Genomic DNA, 6,000 nt, shown 5'->3' with positions numbered 1-6,000 from the left:
AATTGAAACTAAAACCAAAAATTATATTTTAAAAATTGAGGTGGCCCAATGGGGTTGCCGGTTGGTAAAAGTCGAGCGTTGGTAAAACCCAAACATTGTCAATCCCCGACGTTGGTAAAAGTCGAGCGTTGGTAAAAGTTGACGCAAATTCGCTTGGTCTCCGTCACGTTTGTTACGTATCATAACTAAACCAAAAACAGATTTGGTATTTTGTCGGTTTCATTACATTCGTTACGATACTAAAACTAAACAAAATGCAGTGAGCTTATGCAAATTCGGTTGGTTTCTATCACGTTCATTATGATACCGAAACTAAAAAAAAGCAAAAAACAAAATTTTCATTCGGTCGGTTTACGTTATGTTTGTTACGGTGTTGGACCTAAAAAAACAAATTTTCTTCGGCCTATAAGGTGCCGCCAAGTGACCCAATAGAGCATTTGCGGCACCAAAGTTATCATTTATATCTATTAGTAATAGTCATAGTCATAGTAATGTAACATTAAAATATGAGTACAGAGCTATATGCCTATATTACCATGCAAATAATATAACTTGGAATAAGATGAAACTATTTATAAGGTTTTATTATGGGTACCACAATAACCAATACTATCAATATTCACCGATAAGAAGTGACTTCAGAATGGCTTCTTTATGACCATCATCATATTGTATCATATGACCAGCACCTTTTAGCTCATGGTAGTGAATCCATGGTAACTTTTTTGCTATGTATCTCTGCAAACTCACAGGTACGAGCCCATCTTCATCCCCGTGCCATAAATGAACACTGCCCTCATTATTATTTGGGAACGGGTTCTCTATCTCCATCGGATCGAATTACCATTTACCGAATCCGATGCTCATGTCCCTACAAAGGGACTCAGCTAGTCCTTGCTGCCTCACGTAATCTTGTTCGCAGATTTTAGCTCGAGTTGACCCCTGCATAAAGATTAGAGGTGGAAAAAATAAGCGGTTTAGGTTGACTTGCAAACACTTTTCGGTTTTTATATTGTAAAAAGTTAATGTCTTGATTGCGATTACAAAAGTAATATTGTTACGATATAGTCTCAAACCATGAGTAATTTTTTAAGAGGCTGTATGGGTTAAAATTGAAACTATCAATCGTAACCGGTTTAACATGTAGATAAAAACATATATAACCAGTTTTGTTTTTATTATTTTTTTTTCATAATTTTAAAATAGATAATACTTCACACATGTCTATTTTTGGGCCCCAAATAGTGACATTTCACGCTCCCTTGTCACATGTTTATAAAGACTAGTTAAACTAATTATTTATATAAAAAAAATGTATTAATTAAAACGACCATTTATATGTTTTTCCCTATAGTTTTATTTTACCACAAGCTTCCTGTCCGAAGCTGATAATTTAGCCCTTCCAGCCATAACACTAGAGCCCGGGAACCATTTTTGAGTGTTCCACCAATAGACCAGCCATGGCACGTAATGAGACACGCCAACTGCCCATTTGTCTTCAACAGGTTGTAACTTGTAGGCAGCCAGTGTTAAGTTTCTTGGAAAACTAGACCACCAATCGTTCACAACCGGAGCTATCAGTGCCACTCTTGCTAACCTATTACAAACACTTTTATTAATTACTTTTTCTTTCATTTGATATACTTTATTATAAAAAGCATATATAGAAAACTATCTATAAAAAAACCACTTACAGTTTCGTCTTAACCGATAAACGTAACAATCAGTTAAAAAAATTGGAATCGGTTATGGGTTTCGTTTTAGCTCGTTATAATGGATTAGAAGGATGTATAAGTGGGGGTGGTCTCCATCGTGTCGTGTTGTGGGTAGAATTGTTTGACTTGAACACGACCCGCGCTTTTATTTGTTTAAAAACATCAGCCCTAACCTGCACACACTTAATAACAATATCCCCACCCATTTAACCCATTTATCTAAACGTGACAAGCGGGTTAACGATTAATAATCAAGTTGTAAACTGTGAACATGTTGATCTGGTTGATGAAATGTAAAAATAGGTTAAATGAATCATAAACGGCTAAGCAACTCATCGATACATGCCTTATTAAAATCTGAATAAGCCCGGTTAATTAAACGTGTCAACCTGGATTATTTACTAAATAAATTATATAAAACTTTATCATCTATCATGATTCATGCAACTCATCCATGCAAAATCATGCCGTGTTGACAACCAAAACCTCTTATCTATGAGGAATATACTTTAGACTGCCCCAAGCTCCTTGTTGACCAATGGAGAATCCAATTACATAAAACTTTGACCCGAGTTCCATTTTATCAGCAAGTTCTTCAATATCCAAAGTAAAGCTCCGAACCGTTCGTTTCGGATCCGGACCACTCTCTCCATAACCCGGCCGATCAAACGTTACCATGTAGACCTCAATCAGTCCCTAGAAATTATTCACAATCATTTCATTTATTACTATACTTTTATAACGTCACGTCACACAATCTCTAATCATACTTCTAAATAAATCATAATTGTTTTTCAACAATAATACATTAATGGTGGCTAGGATTAATTAATTACCGGATGGAAAACCGAATCGTCGTAGCGACAAGAACCAAATCTATGAACAAAGACGATTTTGTAATTCGCTACGTTTTTGGAGACACTGTATTCATAGTAAGCTAGATGTCTACCGTCTCTAAGCGTGACACGTGGTCCAATTACTGGCGGACCACCAGGGGAACCACAGAGTTTTGGTGGTGGCGGGGTGGTGGTCCGGTACGCCCATGCTAAGAATCCGATTAAAAGCACCACCGCAGTTCGCCTGAACATTTTATTTTCCGGCCAGTTGGGCTTCATTTTATGCTACTCCAGTCAGTAATTGAAGTAGCAAAATTATATATAGACAGAATAACATATGTGTGAAATTTAAATTTATTTTATAATTAAAACCTAGATTAGTTTTGTCTCTCTTATCATTTTAAAGTTTATGTGTGTCCATGTTTATTAAAAGTTAAGAGACTAGTAAAATGAAACATCAATGATTAATGACTATATATAGTTACTTTTGCTATTTATATGATAACATATAGTTATATTATTCAGCTGTTAAATGTATTACAAATGACAAATTGTAGCGTATGGTGTGGTGGTGAATCTGTTTTGAGATAAAACGTATCGTTGAAGAATATACAAAATGACGCACTCATGCATTTAGTTGCCAAACGGGTCAGAATCTATAGACAGTGTATAAAGTATATCTCAAACAGACAAACACACAAGAAAGGATACTTTTCATCCAAAAAAAGAGAAAAAGGATTGTTACCAAAGTAAATTTAACTTCTTATCCATAAAAAGGAAAAAAAATTGATATCAAAGTAAATTTATTTAAGTTATGAGCGATCAATATGTACGTGTACAACGAACCAAGTTAACGTAGTTTAAAACCAAACCATGGTCCGAATTTAAATTAAGTTTGTTTTTGGTTTCAAATGAAAAACAATAACTTTTTTTTTTACTTTATTAAATGCTAGTTTTTATCCCCGTGTTACGGAGTTGTTTTACATTATTCGTTTCTAATATTTATATATTTTGCTGGATTTTTAAGATTATATATAACTGAATTTAGTTGGACAAAAAATATAGTTGGATTGTGGCATATGACACAAGCTACATAACCTTTATTTGTTTTGTCACCTTTGTGAACTAAAATTAGGTTTTTAAACCAAAAACCGAATAAACAATTCGGTTTTGGTCTACAACTTAACCAAAAGTTAGAGTTTGGTTTGGTGTTATTTTCGATTTAATCAGTTGTATACATAAGCGGGGTTTTATAATAGTGGGCCATCATGATGAAAATATTATTATAGTGTGGTTTTATTTTTGATGTATCATATTATCATAGAGCGCAGTAGACAATACAATTTCATTTATTATTATATCTTTATAACATCACGTCACACACCCTTTAATCATACTCCTAAATAAATCACAACTTTTATTTCAACAATGATACATCAATGGTGGTTAGGGTTAACCAATTACCGGATGAAAAACCAAATTCATAGTAAGCTAGAGTCTACCGTCTCTAAGGGTGACACGTGGTCCGGTTATCGGCGGACCGCAGCAGACCACAGAGTTTTGGTGGTGATGCCCGGGGTGGTGGTCCGGTACACCCATGCTACCAATCCTATGAAGAGCACCACCGCGGTTCGCATGAACATTTTATTTTCTGGCGAGTTGGGCTTCATTTTATATGTAAAAAATTGAAGTGTTAAACTTATATATAGAGTATATTTTATATATTTAAAAAACTTAGGATAGTTTTTATATCTCTTTTTATTTTAAAGTTACGTGTGTATCTATCTATGTTTAATAAAAGTTAGACACTAGTAAAATGAAAAGCAATGGTTAATGACTATATATAGTTACTTTTGCTATTTATGTGATAACATATAGTTAGTTATATTATATTGCTCGGATTGAAATATCATGATGAATGTGTACAACACCTTTGATGTTTTTTTGTGCACCTTCTAGAGAGGCTAATTAAACTCTGAAACACTATTAAGTCCAATGTCCATTATTATTTTAGGGGAGAGCAACGGTTTTTATTAATTGCACCATCAGTTGAAGACCTCATCGTATGAAATCTTATTAAATTACTATAAATGTTTATCTTTATGTTATTTATTATCGTGTATATATAAATAAAGACTTAGTAACTATACTAGCCAGTGGAATACAAAGGAAGTTAATTAACATGAATTTGATTTTTCATGGGGTGTTCATACTCATACTCACAATGCTATCACCATTTACCATTGCTTCGACCCCGAACGCCGTTTATATATGGAATATGAGGATGTATGTCCATAACGTCGTTGACGAAGGTATTATAGTTAATGTCTCGGGTAGAGATGGCGAAGACGATCAAGGAGAACGCGAACTAGTTTTCAATGAAGGGTTTGATTGAAGGTTTGGGGTAACATTCGGCACGTACTACAGAGGCGAGTTTTGGTGGGGATTGAAGTATCAATCCATCAGTCTTTTTAACTCCAATATTGATTGTCTCAGTGTGCATGTTTTTCGCGTTCAAAGATGTTATTGGTTAGTAAGGCGAGATGGATTTTGGTATAGTAATAGTAATGACACATTTCCTGATAGTTGGACCAAGGTGTCATCTTGGCCAACTGGGGAGAACATGTAATCAATACAAAACTGAATAAATAAAATAAAAATGATATATATATTGATGTATGTCGAACTCTTTCTATCTACGAGTACGTTCACGGTATTGAGTTTGATTTATGTGTATGTTGTGTGCGCGATTTGCCTAGTTGTTCTCGGTTTGATTTATGCAGGAATATTGATTTGCAAATGAAAAACAATTAAAATGATATTTACATGAAATAATTCTAATTGATTTATCATCCAAAACTATATACATTGTGATCCTAAGGATATTGATGCTGATGTTAAAAGTTGCATCTGCTAATTCAGATGCTGATATTATAGATGAATATGATTATAAAAGGTATGTTATTTACTTGAAACATTGCTCATATGTTATAGAGGATTTGCAAGTATGATTCTCATCTTCATTCGCCTTTTGATCGGTCAAAGCCAAATTTGATTCATCAAAGTCGGCCTTAGTTATTATAAGTTATAACACAGATGGTGCTTCAATTTTTCTGACTTATATTGCTTCTGAAAAAGATCATACCAAGGTAATTTTTTTTATTATACTTTTTTTTTTTATTTTCGTTTGGAGTCCTTAACTGAGCCTCTAAGCCTTGATTCATCGTTAGAAAAAAGCAGTTTGTCGGTAATGTGATTAATGATAATTCTATTCACACGGAGGTTAGTATAAGTTAGGTTAATTTTATTATTTTTTTGTTGCGCAAGAAAGTTGATCCTAATTTTTGTAGTGGCTATGAGATAACGGAAGCGAGAAGGGTAATATTGTAATTTGAACTTTGAAATAAAACAGAATGATAATGAGAACCCTGACACAACTATATATACTA

At 33.8% G+C, this 6,000-nt stretch overlaps 1 pseudogene; it reads right to left on the bottom strand.

The window, feature by feature from the left end:
• Window positions 1-612: 612 nt before the first annotated feature.
• On the bottom strand, window positions 613-2,830 carry LOC143590004 (uncharacterized; annotated as a pseudogene).
• Between the last annotated feature and the right edge of the window lie 3,170 nt (window positions 2,831-6,000).

The sequence above is a fragment of the Bidens hawaiensis genome, unplaced genomic scaffold (assembly GCF_021521415.1).
Source record: "Bidens hawaiensis isolate Kalapana, Puna unplaced genomic scaffold, B.hawaiensis_p1.1 tig00038087_1, whole genome shotgun sequence".
Lineage (NCBI taxonomy): Eukaryota > Viridiplantae > Streptophyta > Magnoliopsida > Asterales > Asteraceae > Bidens > Bidens hawaiensis.
This window is presented reverse-complemented; position numbering and strand designations above follow the sequence as displayed.